This window comes from Danio rerio, chromosome 14 (genome assembly GCF_052040795.2).
Source record: "Danio rerio strain M-AB ecotype USA chromosome 14, GRCz13ab, whole genome shotgun sequence".
NCBI lineage: Eukaryota > Metazoa > Chordata > Actinopteri > Cypriniformes > Danionidae > Danio > Danio rerio.
This window is the reverse complement of record NC_141034.1, coordinates 57,823,473-57,847,227: the sequence shown is the minus strand read 5'-3', so window position 1 is coordinate 57,847,227 and position 23,755 is coordinate 57,823,473. Positions and strand designations below refer to the sequence as shown.

At 37.6% G+C, this 23,755-nt stretch overlaps 1 long non-coding RNA gene across 5 annotated transcripts in view; it reads left to right on the top strand.

Annotated features, from left to right (window-relative positions):
• LOC141377622 (uncharacterized) overlaps nt 1–22,411 on the top strand; it is a 143,962-nt gene extending 121,551 nt beyond the window's left edge. Inside the window, exons 6-8 of one of the 5 annotated variants that reach the window (XR_015508002.1) lie at nt 9,559–9,596; nt 19,521–20,780; nt 21,118–21,172. This is a non-coding gene — a long non-coding RNA (uncharacterized LOC141377622). Of the gene's footprint in view, nt 1–9,528; nt 9,597–10,845; nt 11,104–14,929; nt 15,076–19,520; nt 20,781–21,117; nt 21,173–21,970 lie in introns of those variants that run through there. The other 4 variants (XR_015508001.1, XR_015508005.1, XR_015508004.1 and 1 more) reach the window with 4 other exon arrangements.
• The last annotated feature ends 1,344 nt before the right edge of the window (nt 22,412–23,755 follow it).

The following is a 23,755-nucleotide window of genomic DNA, read 5'->3' as shown; positions in this document are numbered from 1 at the left end:
GACTGCACTGGCTGATGGTAAAGGGGCAGTTCACACACACGCAGGAACATACTGTGTATTCTCTGTTTACTTGAGTCATTATAAACCTTCAAGAGTTGCTTTATTCTGTTGAACACAACTGAAGATATTTTGAACAACACAGAATAGAATAGAAAAATAAAATAGACTATTAGAATAGAATAGAAATAGAATAGAATAGCCAAAAATCAACTGTTTACTCATCCTCCAATGTTTATGAACTTTTCTTTTGTTCTTTATTCTGTTAAACACACAAAAAAAGATGTCTTGAAAACCACAGAATAGAAAAGGACAAGTAGAAGAATATACAGAACATGATGAAAAAAGAATAGAATGAACAGAAAATCAATAGAAGAAGAATGGAAAATGGATTAAATAGAAAAAGAATGTAATTAAAAAATAATAGAAAAGGAATGAAAAATAGAATGGAATATAATTAATAAATAGAATACAATATAATAAAAGAAAAAAATAAAATAGGAAAATAATATAATAGAAACAGAATATAATATAATAGAATGAATAGATCAGAAAATAGATTAATTAGAAAAAGAATAGAATAAATAGAAATATAATACAAAAAATAAAAAAATAATAAAAAAATAATTGAACAGACGAATATAATTAAAGAAAATACAGAATTCAAAAGGAATAGAATGAACAGAAATCATTAGAATAAGAATAGAAAAGAGATTAAATAGAAAAATAATGGAAAAAATGAAAATACGTAAAAAAATAATAGAAATGAAAATACAATTGAATATAAGTCAAAATAGTAGAATAAATTATAATAGAGGAAAATAATAAAATTGAAAAATAATTGAATTGTAGAATAGAACAGAAAATATTAAAATAGAACATAATGTGATATAATGAATTACAGAAAAGAGATAAATTAGAGAAAGAATGGAATTAATAGAAATAGAAAACAACAGAATAAAAATAATACAATAGAAGAGAAGAATAACTACAATCAAATAGAAGAAAATACAGAACACAATACAATAATAATAGAATAAACAGAAAATCAATAGAAAAGAGATTAAATAGAAAAAGCATAGAACAAATAGAATATAATTGGAAAATGACAGAAAATGAATGATAAATATAATATGATGGAATGAATAGAAGAGAAAATGAATAAAATAGAAAAAGAAAAGAATAAATAGAAGTAGAATACAACAGAATAAAATAATACAATTAAAGTACAATAATACAATTGTACAATAATACAAGTAATTATACAGGGTAGGCCATTTATGTGGATACATCTTAATGAAATGGGAATGGTTGGTGATATTAACGTCCTGTTTGTGGTACATTAGTATATGTGAGGGGGCTGGTAAATAACTCATGAAAGATTAAAGTTACATTTAAAACTGAGCACATCATTGTTTTTCTTGTGAAATTCTCAATATGTTTAATAAGGTGTCTCCATATAAATGGCCCACCCTGTAGAATAGAAAAGTAATGAACAAACGGATAAATAACAGAATAGTAGGCCTCCGTCGGTCAGTGTTGACCATGGATGACGTATCCTAGCTCTTATATTGAGGCATGACTGATTGTCTAAGACAGCGTCGTTGGTGGCTGAAGAGACCAATACGGGAGAGGCATTTTTTACCACAGCAGTCGCATTGATAGGTGGCTCCCTGGCTGACGCTCTGCACCTTTCGGTGAACTCGCTTGTCCTCTGACGCACGCATCATGTTCTTCTCACCTGACTTGAGCTGTTTGGTCAGGGTGGACCTCCATTTCAGGCGGTCTGCTGCGAGGTCTTCCCAGGACTTGGTGTTTATGTCAAGGGCCTTCATGTCCCTCTTCACAACATCTTTAAATCTCAGAAATGGGCGTCCTGTTGTTCTCTTCCCAGATGAGAGTTCTCCGTAAAGGATATCCTTTGGGATTCTCCCATCCTCCATACGGCACACATGGCCAAGCCAGCGCAGGCGACGTTGTCGGAGCATGGTATACATGCTGGGAAGGCCGGCTCGAGTCAAGACTTTGACGTTGGAGACTTTGTCCTGCCAGGTAATGCCCAGAATGCGACGCAGACCTCTTAGGTGGAAGGTGTTCAGTCTCCTCTCCTGTCTTGCATAGGTGGTCCATGTCTCACTCCCATACAGCAGAGTGCTGATGACGCAAGCATTGTACACTGCCATCTTTGTTGCAGTTGTCAGCCTATGGTTTGTCCACACTCGGGTTGTCAGGCGGGCTAGAGTAGAGGCTGCCTTCCCGATCCTTCTGTCAAGTTCAGCATCCAGGGAGAGGTTATCGGTGATGGTGGAGCCCAAGTACGTGAACTGGTGGACGACATCGAGCTGGTAATCATCTACTGTGATGGTTGGTGGAGTGGCAGTGTCCTGGCTCAAGACATTTGTTTTTTTCAAACTGATGGTCAGCCCAAAGTCTTTGCAGGCCATGGAAAAACGGGTCATCAGCGACTGTAGTTCTTCCTGGGTGTGTGTGGTGACTGCAGCGTCGTCAGCAAAAAGCATGTCTCTAATCAGTGTCTCGCGTACCTTTGTCTTGGCTTTCAGGCGAGAAAGATTAAATAGCTTGCCATCTGACCTGGTGCGGAGGTAGATTCCTTCCGTTGCTGAACCAAAGGCATGCCTTAGGAGCAGGGCAAAGAAAATTCCGAACAGTGTGGGGGCAAGAACGCAGCCTTGCTTGACGCCACTGCTTATACTGAAAGGCTCAGAGCAACTGCCGTTGAACTGGATTGTTCCCTTCATATCTGTGTGGAAAGATTCAATCAAACTCTGCAGTTTTGGTGGGCAGCCAATCTTGGGGAGGATTTTAAAAAGTCCGTCTCTACTGACCAGGTCAAAGGCTTTGGTGAGGTCAATAAAGGAGATGTATAGGGGCATCTGCTGTTCTCTACACTTCTCCTGCAGTTGTCTGAGGGAGAAAATCATGTCTACCGTTGACCGTTCGGCGCGAAAACCACACTGTGACTCTGGGTAAACACGATCAGCCAGCTTCTGCAGTCGGGCCAAGATGACCTTAGCAAATACTTTTCCAACGATGCTAAGAAGGGAGATGCCTCTGTAGTTGTTGCAATCACTTCTCTCACCCTTATTTTTGTAGAGGGTGATGATCTTAGCATCCCTCATATCCTGCGGTACGGCCCCTTCTTTCCAACACTGACAGAGGGCTTTGTGAAGAGGGTGCAGTAGGGAATCCTTGCACTGTTTCAGCAAGTCTGGAGGAATCCCGTCGCTGCCAGGGGCTTTGCCTGAGGCCAGTTTATCGATAGCCTTTCTGAGCTCTTCTGCTGTTGGCTCCTCGTCAAGTTCTTCCATGGTTGGCAGGCATTTAATGACGTCTAGTGCTGCGGAGGACACCGTGTTCTGTCTAGAGTAGAGGTCGGAGTAGTGTTCCACCCATCTCTCCATCTGTTGTTGCTTGTCGGAGATTATTTCCCCAGTAGATGACTTAAGGGGTGCCGTTTTGCACTGGGTGGGGCCTAGCGCTTTCTTAATGCCGTCGTACATGCCTCTTATGTTCCCCGCTATGGCTGCTTTCTGGATGTCGTTGCTGAGCTCTTGCCAATACTCGTTTGCGCAATATCTGGCAATGTGTTGAGCCTTGCTCCTAGTTGATCTGAGAATTTGAAGGTTCTTCTGAGTTGGTGACCGCTTGTATTCTGTCAGGGCCGCACGCTTGGCTTCTATGCATGGGATCATCGTAGAGGCCTTTGCTTCAAACCAGTCATGCGTCTTTGTGGTCCTCTTTCCAAAAGTTGCCAGGGCAGTGCGTTGTATTGTGTTTCGTAGTGATTCCCACATTTCCAGGGCAGAATCACCTGTCTGTGCGGTGTCAAGTTCTTTCACAAGGGTTTCTGCAAATTTCTGCGTCAGAACAGGCTGCGACATCCTGCTGACGTTGATGCGAGGATTCCCTTGTTTCCTTAAACGGTGAAACCTTTTTGGGTTTAACCTGATCTTGCAGCACACTAAGGAGTGGTCTGTGTCGCAATCAGCACTGTGATAAGAGCGTACGTGCAGGACGCAGTTGATAGCTGAGCGGCGAACTAAGATGAGGTCCAGCTGGTGCCAGTGTTTTGACCGCGGATGCCGCCAGGAGACTTTATGCTGGGGCTTGGTCTGGAAGTATGAGTTGGCGATGCACAGGTTGTGAAAAGCGCAAAGCTCGAGCAGGCGTTGGCCGTTCTCGTTCATTTTTCCAATGCCAAATTTGCCTAGGCACGAGGGCCATGATTCGTGGTTTGCACCCACTCTGGCATTGAAATCGCCCAGAAGTACAAGTTGTTCCTTATCAGGGATGTTGTTAATGACAGATGTTAGGTTCCCATAAAACTTATCTTTAGTTTCCAGTGTTGCGTTCAGAGTTGGAGCGTACACGCTGACAAGAGTGAGAGGGCCTGTGGTGGTGTTGAGGCGGAGGGTAAGAAGTCGTTCTGTACCATTTCTGCCTGGTTCTACCATGCTCAGTAAGTTGTTCTTCACAGCAAAAGCCACGCCATGCTGTCTGGGCTCGTCTGGGGCCCTTCCCTGCCAGTAGAAGGTGTAGTCTATTTCTTTTAGAGTTCCTGAGTCTGCTAGTCGTGTTTCCTGTAGAGCAGCGATGTCTACGTTTAGCCTCAGTAGTTCGTTGTTAATGACAGCTGTTTTTCGTGAGTCGTCAATGCCCCGTAAGTCCTCGGAGAGGCCCGTAAGCATTGTACGGACATTCCAGCATCCCAGTTTTAGAGCTGGTCTCTTTCTCTGTGTTATTTTATTGTTTGGTGCGATGGTTGCAGTCTGCTGTTCGAAATGCTCCTATTCCCCATGCACCCAATGAGGAAAGCAGACTGTGGCGGGGCAGTACCTAATTGACTGGGGGCTGCCCAGCTTGAGGCGGGCGGTAACTGTCCAGTGGGACCCGAAGATCCCTCCCACCGTCGGGAGCAGTCCCTGGCGCCTTGCTCTACGCCAACCGAGCTGTGGCTTATAACCGGTAAACTACTGCTCCCCGTGTTGTATCCACGCCAGAGTGCTAGCGAGGCTGGAGTGTCCTCTCCAGGGTGTGTGAGATCGGATACTAGCCAGGGCAATGTATTATGGAGGACAGGCTGTTGCCCATGTAGCGGGTCCCCCCTCTCCACGTTGTCGACAAATCCAAAGGAACAGCAGGGCTGCTACAGTTTGGTATCGGCGCCGTCGCAGGAGTTGCCAGAGTGAGGCTGCAAACAGCGTTAAACTGCCTTAGGGACTCCGACTCCGGATTTTTCCTCGAGGTTTACTCCTGAAGCCTTTTCCATGAATGGATATAGCCGCAAGGCAGCGGAGGTTTGAAAACAGGGTTGCCTTCCCCTAGATGATCTGCCTTCCCAGGCTAACGAATATCATCTCCCCGAAGCAACTGGTTGTAAGGCGCCAGTGACCCGCCTGCGCCCCTTCTCCTGTCAGTGAAAACAGTTCCGCCGGGTTTGGTAGCTAAACCACACTTGAAGGCCAGGAGCTGGACTTGGTTGTCAGAGGCTATTTGAGACGCACGCCGTATAGGGGTACTTTATAGATAGTGGGAGCTTATCCCCATTACCGCCCCCGGCTATGACAACCTTGGAACCATAACAGAATAAAAACTAGGAAAAGAATAGAAAACAATAACAGAATAAAAACTAGGAAAAGAATAGAAAACAATACAGTTGATGAATTAAATAAAATAGGGTTGGACGTTTCAGCCTAAAATTAAAATCTTGATTAATTGAACATTTTAACTCAATTACGATTAAAGAACGACTATTTATTTATTTATTTAGTTATTTATTTATTTATTTATTTATTTTTACCCTTATAGTTCACAGATAAGTAGGGTCAGACTAATTCTGCAGACTTTTTTTTTTGCAATTTATGCAGAGAATTTTGTAAACAAAAAAATAAATATATATGTAATAAAAATAACACCCTTTTAACTTTTATTTAATGTTTACAATACAAATCAAATTTGATCCATTATTTGGTAAACAAAGCAAGTCTCTTATATAATATCTCTACTAGAAATGTGACTTTACAAACTGTGAATCAAATGAAGATTTCAATATTACTGTTATTATGTCTAAACAATATTAGTGAAAATAATTTAAAAACTGAGTAAATATAAATGTACACCCAAGTAAACCCGTAGACTCAATGATGGACTAAAAACCTGTGGATTTCCGCGTGTGCAGATTTCATGTGGGCCTACTGAGTTTTGTACAGTAAATATGCTCAAATATTGTAAGTGAGAGATTTCTGAATGAAAGGTGCATTACTTAAGTTAATAACTGAAGGAAACACACACATCTACTATCTCTGATTATTTATTGTACATCAATGTTGAACAACTCGATTTAAAACACACATTGCATAAAACCAGCAGCCACTTTCTTATAAAAAAAGTGAAAATGAATAACCTGCACTTTATTAATTGATTAATGAATTATATTTGAATGTAAATGCTTATTTTATTGTAATGGAAAATATGCCTCCTTATGGCATCTCTGGTGCAGCTACCAATCATCTTCAGTTTAGTGCAAACGTGCGACGTGTGGTTACATTTTTAGAGAGGAGCGCGGGGATGTGTGTTGATGCAGAAGTTTAAATCAGCCTTAACAGAGAGGACTCACATGATTACATGACCTATAAAATTAGATTAAGGTTCTGAATGTTGATTTCCAATAATTGCCCAGCCCTAATAGAAAAATACTATAGAAGTCAATGGTTACATGCTTTCCAAAATATGTGTTCAGCAGAAGAAGGAAACATCTACAGGTTTGCATGAAGTAAATGAGGAGTAAATGGTGAAGTGTTTGCTGAACTGTCCCCTTTATGATTAGCACCGTGTTGGGTTTTTATCATTATTATTTTTGCTTATTTCTGCTTTTGAATTGCATCATGTGACCCTGATCTTTGCTCTTCTGGTGACTTTTGATGCTGAAAAGTTTGAAAAAGTGACGTTTTTAATAGTTTAGTGCTGTTTTCTCTGTGCTTGTGTTGTAAATTGCTGTACAAAAACCAGGTAATAAACTGGCAGCACTTTCTCCCCCGTCTCCTGCTTTCACTCCTCTTACCGCGGTACAGCAGAACAGATGGCCATGTACTGTATGTAGTTGACCCAAAATACATGCTTCCACCGGGAGAGAGTTTCCCTGTGCTGGAGGATGAGGATTAGGGCAGAGGAGACACTGATAGAAATCTGTTATTGTCAGAAGATCTTCTGAAGACTGTGTATTTCTCACTATACTGTATAACAGGTCTGCTGGAGAAACACAGCGCTAGTCATATTGTGGCATTATAAATACTATATATATATATATATATACACAGTTGGAGTCAGAATTATTCGCCCCCTTTGAATTTTCTTTTCTTTTTTTAAATATTTCCCAAATGAAAATGAACAGATTCAGGAAATGTTCACAGTATGTCAGATAATATTTGTTCTCCTGGAGAAAGTCTGATTTATTTTATTTCGCCTAGAATAAAAGCAGTTTTTAATTGTTTAAACACCATTTTAAGGTCAATATTATTATCTACAGAACAAACCATCATTATACAATGACTTGCCTAATTACCCTAACCTGCCTAGTTACATCAATTAACCTAATTAAGCCTTTAAATGTCACTTTAAGCTGTATAGAAGTGTCTTGAAGAATATCTAGTCTAATATTATTTACTGTCATCATGACAAAGAGAAAATAAATCAGTTATTAGAGATGAGTTATTAACACTATTATGATTAGAAATGTGCTGGAGAAATCTGCTCTCCGTCAAACAGAAATTAAAAATAAACGGGGGATAATAACTTAAGGGGTTAATAATTCTGACCACAACTGTGTTTATATATGTATATATGTATATATATATATATATATATATATATATATATATATATATATATATATATATATATATATATATATATAAGAGTTCAGGTGCAAAATCATCTGAAATTTTCTTCTAAAATGATCATTTTTAAGCAAACTCCTTTGTGTATGTTCAGTAAATCCACTTTTATGGCAAAAATAGGTTCTTTGCTTTGTTTTTTAAAGTGAAATGGCCCCAAAAGAATATTGGAGGCTGAGGAAAATGATAATTTTAGAAGAAAATTTCAGATGGCACTCACATCTGAACTTTTTATACACACACACACACACACACACACACACACACACACACACACACACACACAGTTGAAGTCACAATTATTATCCCCCCTGTTTATTTTTCTCCCAATTTGTGTTTGACGGAGAGCAGATTTCTCCAGCACATTTCTAATCATAACAGTGTTAATAAGTCATCTCTAATAACTGATTTATTTTCTCTTTGTCATGATGACAGTAAATAATATTAGACTAGATATTCTTCAAGACTCTTCTATACAGCTTAAAGTGACATGTAAAGGCTTCACTAGGGTAATTAGGGTAACTAGGCAGGTTGGGGTAATTAGGCAAGTTATTGTATAGTGATGGTTTGTTCTGGAGACTATTGAAAACAAATATAGCTGAAAGGACCTAATAATTTTGACCATAAAATGGTTTTAAAAAAATCAAAAACTGCTTTTATTCTAGCCGAAATAAAACAAATAAGACTTTCTCCAGAAGACCAAACATTATCAGACATACTGTGTACATTTCCTTGCTCTGTTAAACATCATTTGGGAAATATTTAAATAAATAAAAAAGCAAGAAAATCAAAGGGGGTAATAATTCAACTGTATAATACTGGTTAATATACATATATAAATGTGATATTTATTGGCTCAGCTAGGTTATTTCAGTTCATTTTAAATAAATAGTTTGAACATGTACCTTAAAACGTTGTTTATTATTTTATTATTGCACTTTTCAGCATTTTGCTGGTGTTTTGGTTACTGTTCGGTGCTTGATTGCTTTATTTAGACATTTTTTTCAGACAATATATATTTTATTTATGTAAATAAAAATTGGCCAAAGAAACGAATAGTTAATTAATAAAGTTCAGAAATCAGTTCAAGTGTTTGGAAATATGCGATTTTAAAATGAAGTTGTTTGTCGTATGTCCTCATGTTTAGTTTTTAAAATAATACAAATAAAGTGTATTCATCCCATACTGTATATGATATAGACATCTAAATCTAAAGAGTTATTGATCAAACATTGGTGTGTCTCCTATTTTAATGCTAATTCTAAATGAATTCTAAATGAATAAATATATTGTTTGTGTTCAGCAGAAGAAAGAATGAGTTGTGAATGAGTGCACATGTTTGAGTGAACTGCCCCCTTTAAACCACTGTTTACTGGAATATCCGATGTCTTTTAGTGTCACTATTTTTATTCCTGCAATGTTTCAGTTCACACAAAAGATGCAGATTTTATTTATTTTTTACGCCTGATTATGGGAAATGTCATTTTCAGACACACGTCTGTCACATAATCCAGCTTAAAGGGCAGCAGTGTGCATAATGCATACAGATTAAACCAATTAGAAACAAAGTGTTCTGATCAATAATGATTTGTTTCCATCATCATAACTCTGACTGCAGGAATAAAGCCGGCTTCTCTCTCTATTTAAGGCTCTGGGCAGCTGAATGCAAACGCTCCAGAATTACAGGTAAGCCTACATTTTAAGCATGTTTCATAAATTTTCCTCATACTGGAATGATGAACAGCAAATGTACAATTCACCTCCGATATTAATTGTTGGACCATTACATTCTGCTGCTAATTATTATTCAAATCAGTAAAGGTCCCGTAAAATTTAAATCAACCCTAAGCCTAACATTTTTTAGATGTTGTTTCAGTCTGTTAGTGTTCATTTATTCACTCTTTTATTCATCTGTTCACTCATCTGTTCATTCATTCATTCATTCATTCATTCATTCATTCATTCATTCATTCATTTATTCACATACACATACACATGTACACACATGCATGCACACATACATACTGTATAAATACACAAACATACATATACACTCACACTCGTACATATCCATACACACACACACACATTCACAAACCATATACATACGTTACACGCACACACACACACACACATTTTTATATATATATATATATATATATATATATATATATATATATATAAATATGGCGATGCAGTGGCGCAGTAAGTAGTGCTGTCGCCTCACAGCAAGAAGGTCGCTGGTTCGAGCCCCGGCTGGGTCAGTTGGTATTTCTGTGTGGAGTTTGCATGTTCTCCCTGCATTTGCGTGGGTTTCCTCCGGGTGCTCCGGTTTCCCCCACAGTCCAAACACATGCGCTATAGTTGAACTAGGTAGGCTAAATTGTCCGTAGTGTATGAGTGTGTGTGTGTGTGTGTGTGGATGTTTCCCAGAGATGGGTTGCGGCTGGAAGGGCATCCGCTGTGTAAAAAACGTGCTGGATAAGTTGGCGGTTCATTCCACTGTGGTGACCCTGGAATAATAAAGGGACTAAGCTATAAAGAAAATCAATGAATGAATACACACACACACACACACACACACACCCACACAAATATATGCACATGCATACATATACACTTGTACATGTACATACACACATGTACACATATACGTACATTACACACACACACACAAACATTCATACATACACAAACACATTCACATACATATATATGCACATATACACACACATACATATGCACAGACATGTACATGTATACATATACTGTGCGCACACACATACGTACATATATATACATATACACGCGCACACACACGTACATATAGACATATACTGTACACACACACACACACACACACACAATAAATAAATGCACGTGGTGTTCATCAGGCATATATGTATATATTAATTTATTTTGTTTGATTATTGAGGGCCGGAAAGGAGGAATCTCTTCTGTGAGGACGCATTAAGCAGAGCACAGTAACAGTGACGGTACAGACATTTATGATGGAGCAGAAGATTTATAATCTTACAAATTAGCATAAGAGAATGATTTGTGAAGCATCATGTGATGTGTACCGGCATAATTCATGGCCAGGGGATCAATCATGCATGTGGCGTCTGATTTGCACACTTTCACTCCAAGAAAACAAGAGAATAAAGATTCATCATTAAATTACATGAACATTGAAATAATTAGTACATCATCATTTACTCATTCATTTTCCTTCAGCTCAGTCCCTTAGTTATCAGAGGTCACCACTGTGGGATGAACCACCAACTATTTCAGCTTTTATTCACTTATATTTTTGTTCACGATACTCACTTTCAGCTTTTTATTTCATGTTTTACGCAGCGGATGGTCTTCCAGCCGCAGCCCAGTAGTGGGAAACACCCATACACAGTCAGGCTGCATTTACACTGCATGCTTCAAGTGACTCAATTCTGATTTTCTCTCGCATGTGGCGCAGATCAGATACGGCCGCATGTATGTGTAAAGGCTGATTTATACTTCTGCACACGCAGAAGTGTAAATGCATGACAATGCCGATCACTCGATGCAGAAGTATAAACCAGGCCTATGCAGGAAAGTATCACATGCGTTCGTCCTCCATTCAGATTTAAGCCTTTATGTGGAAATCTATCAGAAATGAATCAGATCGGTGCCCTTTTGTCTAAAGTCTAAGCAGGTAAATCATGTCTACACCTGTCAATGTGAGTCGCGCACCATTAAAAACCATAGAGAATGATGTCAACTCACTTTCATTTCAGAACAGACTTCAGCACAGTCCCAAACCTCATACACCAGGACTATTCAATTAGTTTGTCATAGGGGCCGGTTCATCAAAAGCATCCCAAACGAAGGGCCGGACAGATATGACTTGCTATGAGTGATGACAACTACATATAAGAGCCCATATGCTGTATTTGTGCTCATTAACCACTTAAACTCTGCAGACCCGGTACCCGGTCATCGACTTTCGCTTTCAGATTTAAAGGGCTAGCGTTGCACCAGACCCCCGTAAGTGGTTTCATTTGAAATTGTAAAATCTATATTTTATGCACATATGCATCACTTTGGTTTTTATTCTACTGTATAAAAGTTATTCACACTTAAATACACAGTATTTTGGATACCCGGGCTGGGTATTTTACATTGGTTCATTTTCATTTGTTTTCATATGACACATGTACAAGTTATAGCTCAAATGAAAGCTCTTGCCGGTGCTCATACAGTTCTAGCATTCTTTTTCCTGAATTATATTCATATGCCAAACAGTTGTTGAATGAGTCGCGGTGTTTCCATGGCGCAGAAATGTAAACAATACATTAATGATCAATAAGCAGCCCCAGATAGCACAGACAGCTGTCATCTCTTACCTTATGCTGTGCGCTTCAGGGCCATTCTCCTCTGTTTTTGAGCTGATGTGCATAAGTAATCCTTTTATATGTCTGATGTGGTCCAAACACACTGAATTATGTTTGATCAAACAAAAGAATAGTGAAATATGAAAACAATGATCGCTCCCTGTGGCTTGTACAGCACCTCTCATCAGTTGGAATACAATAACTTTTGCATAGATTATGGTGGAGACATTTTTCTTTTTTCCTATGATTACAGACATGTGCAGGAACCAACAACATCTAGTGCACGCTAGAGCACACACAACCTAAAAGAGTCACTTTCAAATATGAGTTTGTAAAAAAAAAATACAAAAAGTGCCTCTTTTTTTAATGTTTAGTGTTTATTATAACACAGACGACATATACAGATGTTTTAAACACTTTTAATAGTGTTTTATGAAAACTCAAAGGGTTTTCTTTAAAATGATACCAAATTTGGAACCTCTGCATGTGGATTTTGGAAGCTTTTAAATTTGGGTGGGCAAAATCCAGGCGGAAATCCCCAAATAGCAGCAGAGTTTAAGTCATTCATTCATTCATTCATTCATTCATTTTCTTGTCGGCTTAGTCCCTTTATTAATCCGGGGTCACCACAGCGGAATGAACCGCCAACTTATCCAGCAAGTTTTTACGCAGCGGATGCCCTTCCAGCCGCAACCCATCTCTGGGAAAGCAGAGTTAAAGTGGTTAAGACAGCCACGTTGGCTTTTTCTACATTAAAATGTGAATATATTGTATTTTAAAATAACATAATATCACTGCATTGTCCAGTTGACTTTTTTTGTTTACAAACATTCAAAATGTTGAATTTCGCACAACAAAAGCAGTGCATTGCTGAAGCAGGCCTCTTCTACATTCACACACATTCATATGTGATATTTGAACAGCAATTACTGATGCAACATTATAGATTTTGGTTGTACGAAATAGTCTGAAGAATAATCATGCTTTAACGGTGATCACGTCTAACGTAATTTAGGACAACAAGCGTTTCATTAGGTAAGCAGCTATTTAGATTACCTGTTGTTATTATCTGTGTTCATGCGTGTATAATCATTTTGATATTAACTCGTCTGACATGTCTTTTGTTGACATTGCACTGCACAACTCTCACCGTGAGATGTTTTCCACTGCGTGCACCCGGACAGAGGCAAGCGCATTGCTCTGCTTGTGCGCGCCTATTGTCATTCCTTCATTAGAAATAACAAACTTGCAAGTGGAAAAGACGTGATATGGGAACGGCCGCTGCTATAGTTAATCCGGTGTGTGTGTATTAGCCTCCGTGTACACACTTGGAACTTTAAACTAGCGCACAGTTAGCAACTTGTCATAACTTTTCCGTGCAACAGAAATGCGGCTTAGAGAAGCCTTTACGATTATTAACTGTGACGAATTAAAGCGCAGTTACTTGTGAAATCAGCTAATCGTTGCATCCCTATTAATGATTACAGTGCAGTGTACAAAAGGCATTTTCTACACAACATCTCCAAATGTTTTCGGCTGTTCGCACCACTCGCTTATGGTGACTCGCGCTCTGCGCAGCCTCTGCAGCTCATACTGAATTGAACAGACAGACGTCACTTCATAGCTATAGCGGCTGTTTTCCGACTGAACTGAATTTATTTTGATGTCTTGGTCACACTGTTTGGAGGGCCAGAACAAATTCCCTCGGGGGCCGGATTCAGCCCGTATGCCGCTAATTGAATAGCCCTGTCATACACGAGGACTAAATACATATTGTCATATGGCCCGTTTCCACTGAGTGGTACGGTACGGATTGGTACCGTTTCCACTGTCAAAAGGCCGTACCTTACCACTTTTTCGGCACCCTTTCAAAAGGGAACCAAAAGGCGGAGCTTGACATGCAGCTGAACACTATTGGTTTACAGAGAAACGTCATTCGCTTACGCAACAAGCCAGAATGAAAACAAAAAACCCGCCATGTTTGAAATACACAGCCGAGAGATTACAGCCGAATTATATATACATATAATAATGATCCATGGTCGACCAGCGCTCAAACAAACCTTGTCGTCGTCTTGATGAACAGCCACAACACCAAAAAGTACAGCAGGTTTACCCTGTGCCTTGTAGTATTTTACGAGCCAGTCTGAAGCGCGAGCGGTTTGTGTGTGTGCCAACTATTCCTGCACATGTTTTACACAGCAGATGCTCTTCCAGCTACAACCCATCACTGGGAAACACCCATACACACTCATTCACACACACACACTCATACACTACAGCCAGTGTAGTTGATCAGTTCCCCTATAGCGCATGTGTTTGGACTGTGGGGGAAACCCACACCAACACGGGGAGAACATGCAAACTCCACACAGAAACACCAACTGACCCAGCCAGGACTCGAACCAGCAACCTTCTTGCTGCAAAGCGACAGCGCCACCCACTGCGCCGCCCTGTGATGATGAAATGATGATGTGTAATGAGAGCATTATGATTAGATGACCCTGTAAGAGCGGGTCCGCGCACACGGCCTCATTGTTCTGCAAAGTCATTTGTGGCTGTACAATGCCGTTTTTGTCCAGGCGAGTGTGTGTGTGAGTGTGTGTGAGTGTTGTTTTACGGCTGTTATTTATTGCCTTATAACAGCCAATCAAATGAGTTCCTCTTGACTGAGCTGATTGATTCTGCTTGAAGAGCCGAGCTGATATGAAGAGCTCAGGCCAAAGCAAACAGCAGAGTGTGTGAAGCGGATCCTGCTGCTGCTGCTGCTGCACCACGGCTCGTCATTACAGGTGTTTAGAGCTCACCCAGGAGCACACACACACACACACACACACACACACACACACACAAGAGGACCGGATGGCCTTTATGAGACTTCACACACACTCTTACACACACATGTTTGTTTTTGTGAAAAGTGGGGACATTACATAGGTTTCCATTCATTTTATACTGTCCAAACTGTATATTGTATTGCCCTCACCCCACCCCACCCCTAAACCCAACCATCACAGGAGACTGTGTGCAGCTTTACTCTCTGATTAAACTCATTCAGTGTGATTTATAACCATTTTGAGAAATGAGGACGTCACCAATGTCCTCATATTTCACCTCCTTTTTGTAATACCTGTGTCATACCCATGTCATTATACAGATTTGTGTCCTGATATGTCACAAAAACACGTACACACACACACACACACACACACACACACACACACACACACACACACACACACACACACACACACACACACACACACACACACACACAAATATTTAATATCTCACACACCAACTCACTCACTCAAACACACACTTAACATACACTTACCTTTACACACACACATGCACAAGAGGACCGGAAGGCCTTTATGAGACTTTATACACACACACACACACACGCACACTCACACACTCAAACATGTAATCACTCACACACCAACGCACACACACTCACTTGCTCACTCAAACACATACAAATACCTGTACACACACACACACACACACACATGCACAAGAAGACCAGATGACCTTTATGAGACTTATACACTCACACACACACACACACACACACAAACATGTAATCTCTTGACACACTGACACACACTCACTCACTCTCACACTCAAACACACTCTAACACACACACACAAACTGATACAAACTTGAACACACACATGCACAAGAGGATATCCTTTATGAGACTTTAAACACACACTCTTAAACACACTCTCTCACACACACAAACATGTAATCTCACGCACGCACACACACTCACTCAAACACACACTCAAACACATACATATACAGACACACACACAAGCACACACATGCACACACACACACACACTCAAACATGCAATCTCTCACACGACACACACACACACACACTCACTCAAACACACACACACACACACACACACACACACATGCAAACTGAAACATACTTGAACACACACATGAGGATGGCCTTTATGAGACTTTACACACACACACACACACACTCCTAAACACACTCTTTCACACACTGACACTCAAACATGCAATCTCTCACACACCGACAAACATACACACACTCAAACACTCACTCACACACTACAGTCTCTCTCACACAAAGACACCGACACACTCACTCACACACTGATGCACACACACAACCATACATACTGGAACACATACACAATCAAACACACACACACTCTCTCTCTAACACACACACAGAATCTCAGACACTCAGTCTTTCTCACACTCAAATACACACACAGACTGGTGGTTGTCTGTCTGTCAGCAGCTCAGTGTGTGTGTGTGTGCGTGCGTGTGTGTGTGTGTCCTCCTCCTCCTCTAATTAAGATTTCTCGGAGCTCTTCTGCTTTTCTGCGCTCCTCTTCTGTGCCTGACATGAAATCGATGGCTCCGGGCTCTGGGCTCAGGTATCGGATTTCAGGTGGGCCCCGAGGTGCCGAGGGCCGCGCAGAACCCCGTCCGGAGCCGCACACACACACTCACCGGATAAAAATGTCAAGCGCTAATAGGCTCCATTGTGATTAGCCGAGATAGAGTTCACAAATCCTCCGCAGAAAACCTGTTAGAAACAATCTTTACAAGGTCTTCCAGTCCCTGACCACTGCGCACACACACACACACACACACACACACACACACACTGAAAATCAATTACACACTGCAACAGGAATACACGTGTGTTTGTGTGTGAGACTTTATGTATGTATTTTTCTGTGTGTGTGTGTGTGTGTGTGTGTGTGTGTGTGTGTGTGTGTTTGAGTGTGTGTGTGTGTGTGTGTGTGTGTGAGTGTCAGGTTTTATGTGTGTGTGTGAGTGTAATAGTTTGTGTATGTGTTTGTGTGTATGTTTGAGTGTGTTTTTGGGTAGATCTGCTCTGCTGAGATTTTCTCTTCTCTTCTTCTTTTGCTCTTCCTCTTTTCCTCTTTACACTTATTTTTCTCTTTTCATCCTCCTCTTTTCCCCATTTTCTCTTTCTCGTTTTCTCTTCCTCTTCCTCTTTTCCTCTTCATCTTTTCCTCTTTCTCTTTTTTCTTTCTCTTCCTTTTGCTCTTTTAATCTTTATCTTTCTCTCTTCTTCTTCCTCTTTTCCCCTTTTTCCTATTTTCCTCTTCCTCTTTCCTCTTTCCCTTTTTAATCTTTTCCTCTTCATCTTTCTCTTTTCATCTACGCCTTTTCTTTTTCCCTCTTTCTCGTTTTCTATTTACTCATTTCCTCTTCTTGTTTAAATCTTCCTATTGTCATCTTCCCCTTCCTCTTTATTCTCCTTTCCTCTCATCTTTTCCTCTTCATCTTTCCTCTTCTTTTTTTCGTTTCCTCTTTTCCTCTTCTTTTTTTCGTTTCCTCTTTTTCTCTTCTTTTCTTCTTCCTCTTATCCTCTTCCTCTTTTCCACTTATCTTCCTCTTCCTCTTTTCTTCTCCTTTTCATCTTCTTTCCTCTTCCTCTTTTCCTCTTCTTTTCCTTTCCTCTTCCACTTTTACTCTTTTCTCTTTCTCTTTTACTCTTCCTCTTCCTCTTGTCCTCTCCTTTTCATCTCCTTCTTTTCCTCTTCCTCTTCTCTTCTTTCCCTCTTCCTCTTGTTCCTCTTTTCTCATTTCCTCTTCCTCTTTTACTCTTTTTTTCTTTCTCTTTTACTCTTTCACTTCCTCTTTTCCTTTCCTGTTTTCCTCTTCCTCTTTTCCTCTCCTTCTCATCTCCTTCTTTTCCTCTTCTCCTTCCTTTCCTCTTCCTCTTTTCCTCTTTTCCTCTTTCCTTTTCCTCTTTTCATCTTTCCTCTTCCTCTTCCTCTTTTCCTCTTCCTCTTTTCCTTTTTTCTTTTCTTCTTTTCATCTTTCCTCTTCCTCTTTTCCTCTTCTTTTTCTCTTCATCTTTTCCTCTTTTCCTCTTCCTCTTTTCCTCTTTCCTTTTCCTCTTTTCCTTCTTTTTCTCTTCATCTTTTCCTCTCTTCCTCTTCCTCTTTTACTCTTCCACTTCCTCTTTTTCTTTCCTCTTTTCTTCTCCTTTTCTTCTCTACCTCTTTTTTTCTCTTCTTTTCCTTCTTTTCCTCTTCCTCTTTTCTTCTCTTCCTCTTCCTCTTTTCCTCTTCTTTTCCTTCTTTTCCTCTTCCCATTTTCCTCTTTCCTTTTCCTCTTTTACTCTTTTCTCTTCCTCTTTTACTCTTTCACTTCCTCTTTTCCTTTCCTCTTTTCCTCTTCCTCTTTTCCTCTCCTTTTCATCTCCTTATTTTCCTTTCCTCTTTTGCCTCTTCCTCTTTTCTTCTCTTCCTCTTTTCCTCTTCTTCTCCTTTTTCTCTTCCTCTTTTCTTCTCTTCCTCTTTTCCTCCTGTTTTCAACTTTCCTCTTCCTCTTTTTTTCTTCCTCTTTTCCTTTCGTCCTCTTTCCTGTTCTTTTTCTCTTCCTCTTTTCCTATTTTCTCTCCTTCATTTCCTCTTCCTCTTTCCTCTCCTCGGTTTGGTGTCGGGGAGAGTTTGACCACAGTAGCTCTTGGGTTTGGGGTTTGGAATCTTTTGCTCTGCGCTGCTCCTAAAACCACTGCAACATTTATGATGATCAATAAATCTGTCTCCTCTGGAAACTCACTTTCCCTTCATGTTTGACTTCTTTGCTTCTAATTACTGTTATTGTGATATACTGTAGAAGATCTTGTGTGCACATAGCTGTTATGTTTCTTGTTTTATTGATGTATTATTATTTGTTATTTGTATTATTACACACACACACACACACACACACACACACACACACACACACACACACACACACACACACATTTATATAAATATAAATTAGTTCTTTTTAGTTTTGTTTAGTTTAGTTTTGTCTTTTCTGTAATGTCTTTCATCAATTATTTAATTTAATTTTATTTAAGTTGGTAGTAATCTAATTAATTTTTTTAGTTCATGATTTATTTATCTAATTATTTTACTTTATTTCACGTTTACAGTGACTGTTATTTGTTTACAATTACCTCTACATCTTACATTACGACTATATATATATATATATATATATATATATATATATATATATATATATATATATATATATATATATATATATATATATATATATATATATATATATATATATATATCTTGGGTGCTTGTGCCTGCCTGTGATGGCATCAGATCATGAAATACATTTTTATTTACTTTAAAATTTTGCTTTAAAACATTACAGGTCTTTAAAAATGCTCAATTTTTGTATTAACAGATGCATCATTAATGTCACTGGAAGAGTTTGGCTCTGTTTAATGGAACAATGCGCTGTGAAATCTGATGGCTGTGACGTGTAGACAGAAAACCCCAATCTTTATTCTCCATCAGAAAGCATGTTGTTTGAGCTGTTTCAGCATGCTCTGTGACTGTAAAACACAGCATTGAAGAGCTGAGCATTTATGAGGGTCAGCGGAGCAACTTTACACCACATCACAGTCATCCAGTGCTGATAAATCACTGCTCAGCCAATGGAAAACACACCAAAATACCACTAAATTTACTGCCGACCACTGAGCCCAAAACATATTCAGTATTGAGAATAATCTGACGTCTGTTTTTTTCTCACTCCAGCAGTGTTTGGAGGATGGAGATATGGCAAGACAAATTAGCTTAAATGTAATTAGAAAGTGCTTTTATTTAAGTTTTACTAGTAAATATGATTCTAGAGTGCTTTCACTCCATTCTTGTGAGTAAAAATACAATTAAAAATCAATTTTAGTCAATTTTCACTAGTAAAAATATAATTTGAGAGCACTTTTATTACATTTTTACTACTTAAAATATAGATAAAGAGTGCTGTTACACAATTCCTAATAGTGAAAATACAATTAGAGAATGCTTTGATTAAATTATTACTAGTAAAAATACAATTAGAGTAAAATACTAGCAAAATACAATTCATTCAGTTTAATTCATCTTTATTTCTGTAGCACTTTTACAATGTAAATTGTGTTAAAGCGGCTTAACATAGAAGTTGTAGTTATCTAAAACTGTCAGTCCAGTTGAATTAAACAATTAGAGTAAATTTATAGTAAAAATCCAATTAGAGAGCACATTTATTCAATTCTTACTACTAAAAACACAATTAGAGAGCCCATTTATTCAATTCTTACTAGTAAAAATACAATTAGAGAGCACATTCATTCAATTCTTACTAGTAAAAATCCAATTAGAGAGCACATTTATTCAATTCTTACTAGTAAAAACACAATTAGAGAGCACATTTATTCAATTCTTACCAGTAAAACTACAATTAGAGAGCTCTTTTATTCAATTCTTACTAGTAAAAATCCAATTAGAGAGCACATTTATTCAATTCTTACCAGTAAAACTACAATGAGAGAGCTCTTTTATTCAATTCTTACTAGTAAAAACACAATTAGAGAGCACAGTTATTCAATTCTTACTAGTAAAAACACAATTAGAGAGCACATTTATTCAATTCTTACTAGTAAAAACACAATTAGAGAGCACAGTTATTCAATTCTTACCAGTAAAACTACAATTAGAGAGCTCTTTTATTCAATTCTTACTAGCAAAAACACAATTAGAGAGCTCTTTTATTCAATTCTTACTAGTAAAAACACAATTAGAGAGCACATTTATTCAATTCTTACTAGTAAAAACACAATTAGAGAGCACAGTTATTCAATTCTTACCAGTAAAACTACAATTAGAGAGCTCTTTTATTCAATTCTTACTAGCAAAAACACAATTAGAGAGCTCTTTTATTCAATTCTTACTAGTAAAAACACAATTAGAGAGCACATTTATTCAATTCTTACTAGTAAATATACAATTAGAGAGCACAGTTATTCAATTCTTACTAGTAAAAACACAATTAGAGAGCTCTTTTATTCAATTCTTACTAGCAAAAACACAATTAGAGAGCCATTTTATTCAATTCTTACTAGCAAAAACACAATTAGAGAGCCATTTTATTCAATTCTTACTACTAAAAACACAATTAGAGAGCACATTTATTCAATTCTTTCCAGTAAAAACACAATTATAGAGCTCTTTTATTAAATTTTTACTAATAAATACACATTTAGGGAGCCCTTTCATTCAATTCTTACTAGTAAAACACCATTAGAGAGCTCTTTTATTCAATTCTTACTAGAAAAATACAACTAGAGGGCTTTGTCAATGGTTACTAGTAAAAATACATTTAGATAGTGCCTTTATTAAAATCTTACTAGCAAAAATCAATTTAAGTGAAAATAATAGTAAAAAGACAATTAGATAATGCATTTATTCAATTCTTGCTACTAAAAGTGTATTTAGAGAGCTCTTTCACTCAATGCTTACTCGTACAAATACAAGTAGAAAGCTGTTTTATTCATTTCTTACTCGTAAAAATACAATTCAAGTAACAATACTTGTTAAATACAATAAGAGAGAACTTTTATTTAATTCTCACTAGCAAAAATACATTTAGAAAGCACCTTTTCTTGCCATAGGACACACACTGATCCTGAATCAGTAAATCAGTGCTGCAGGTACACATGAAAACCCAGTGCTCGCTGTCAGAGCCCGATTTACAGCCACCGCTGCTTCACTTACATTTAAATATATGTACATCAGAGCCGTACCAGGAGAAGCCAAAGAATTTATGAAAGGAAATAGCTGTACATTACTCTGCTGTTTTATTATATTTTCCAGGGAAAGTGTCACGTTCCAGCTCTTGGTGGGAATTGTGCGGAGGAAAACCGATGACAACATCTGGATGTGATTGCAGACCAGCTTTACAGAAACACATGTTCCAGCATTTATTACAATTAATTTCATCCCAGTGTTACCGTATGACCAGTGCTGGCTGTAATAATGAGTTATAAAGTCAGGTCACACTTTACAATAATGATCAGAAATTGAGTTTTGGCACACTGCAAAGTTTTTTTCTTGTTTCTAGTATTTCTTTTCTAGTATTGTTAGTTGTTTCTAGCATATTTTAGACGAGCAAAGAAATTGTCTTGCTGATTATTTTGCTTGTTTTACAGAAAAACTCCCTCAACATAATTCATATTTGACATATTTCCTAATAATTTCTACAAAACATATTTTTTTTTGCTTGTCTAGAAAATTAATAAAAAATGGTAAAAATCTAATTTATTTTTATCTAATTTATTTATTTATTTAAATATTTATTTATTTTAACTTTATTTATTTTTTTATTTATGTTATTTTATATTATCTCTTAATTTTTTTTACCTCATTTATTCATTTTATCTTATTTGTTTTCATTCATTCATTTTGTTTACTTTTTGGCTTAGTCCCTTTATTTATCAGTTATTACCACAGCGGAATGAACCGCCAACTTATCCAGCATATGTTTTACTCAGCGGATGCCTTTCCAGTACTGTGAAACACTCATCCACATTCACACACACACACACACACACACACACACACACACACACACTACGGCCAGTGTAGTTGATCAGTTCCCCTATAGCGCATGCCAGTTCCCCTATAGCGCATGCCAACACAAGGAGAACATGCAAAATACCAACTGGCCCAGCTGGGGCTCGAACATTTTTGATCTTATTTGTTTATTTAATTTTCTTTATTTTATCTAATTTAATTTATTTTAATGATTAATTAATTTATTTTATTCTCTTTATTTTATCTTATTTTCTTTCTTTCTTTTCTTTATTTATTTAATTATCTTTATTTTATCTTATTTATTTATTTTATTTTGTTTATTTTATCTTATTTATTTATTTAATTTATCTTATTTATTTATTTTATTCTCTTTATTTTATTTTATTCATTTATTCTCTTTATTTGATCTTATTTATTATATAACTTACTTATTTTAACATTAATTATTCATTTTATCTTATTTATTTATTTTATTCTCTTTTTTTATCATATTTATTTTATCTTATTTATTCATTTATTTTACCTTATTTATTTATAATATTCTAAATGTTTGAAGTAATTTATAATATTATTCATAGTATTTTACAATGTTTAGATCAAAATAAATCAAGGTGTCGGCATGGTGGCTTAGTGGTTAGCACTGTGGCCTCACAGGAAATGGTGTGGAGTTTGAATGTTCTCTCCGTGTTGGCGGGGGATTTTATTTTTACATTTTTTTAGCTTACTTGTTTATTTATTTATTTTTTCTCAGCATTTTTATCCGCACAATTTAAAATGATTTGTGTCCTTCATTTATTTATTTCACTTTTACCGTTCAGTAACTTGTTTACATCTACACCTGCATCTACATTTCTATTGTGCATTTTATTTATTGATTTAATACCATAGCTGTCCATCAGAAGTTTTGCAGTGATAAATCTGATTTGTGCCACTCCTGCACTCGTCTTTCTGCAATCTTCCTCATGTGGTCTTGTTTTTAAGTTTGTCGGTGTTGAATAATCTTCATTAGTGATCAGAAATGCTGCATTAATCTTTAATTAGTTCTCCATCTTCACGAGGGATCAC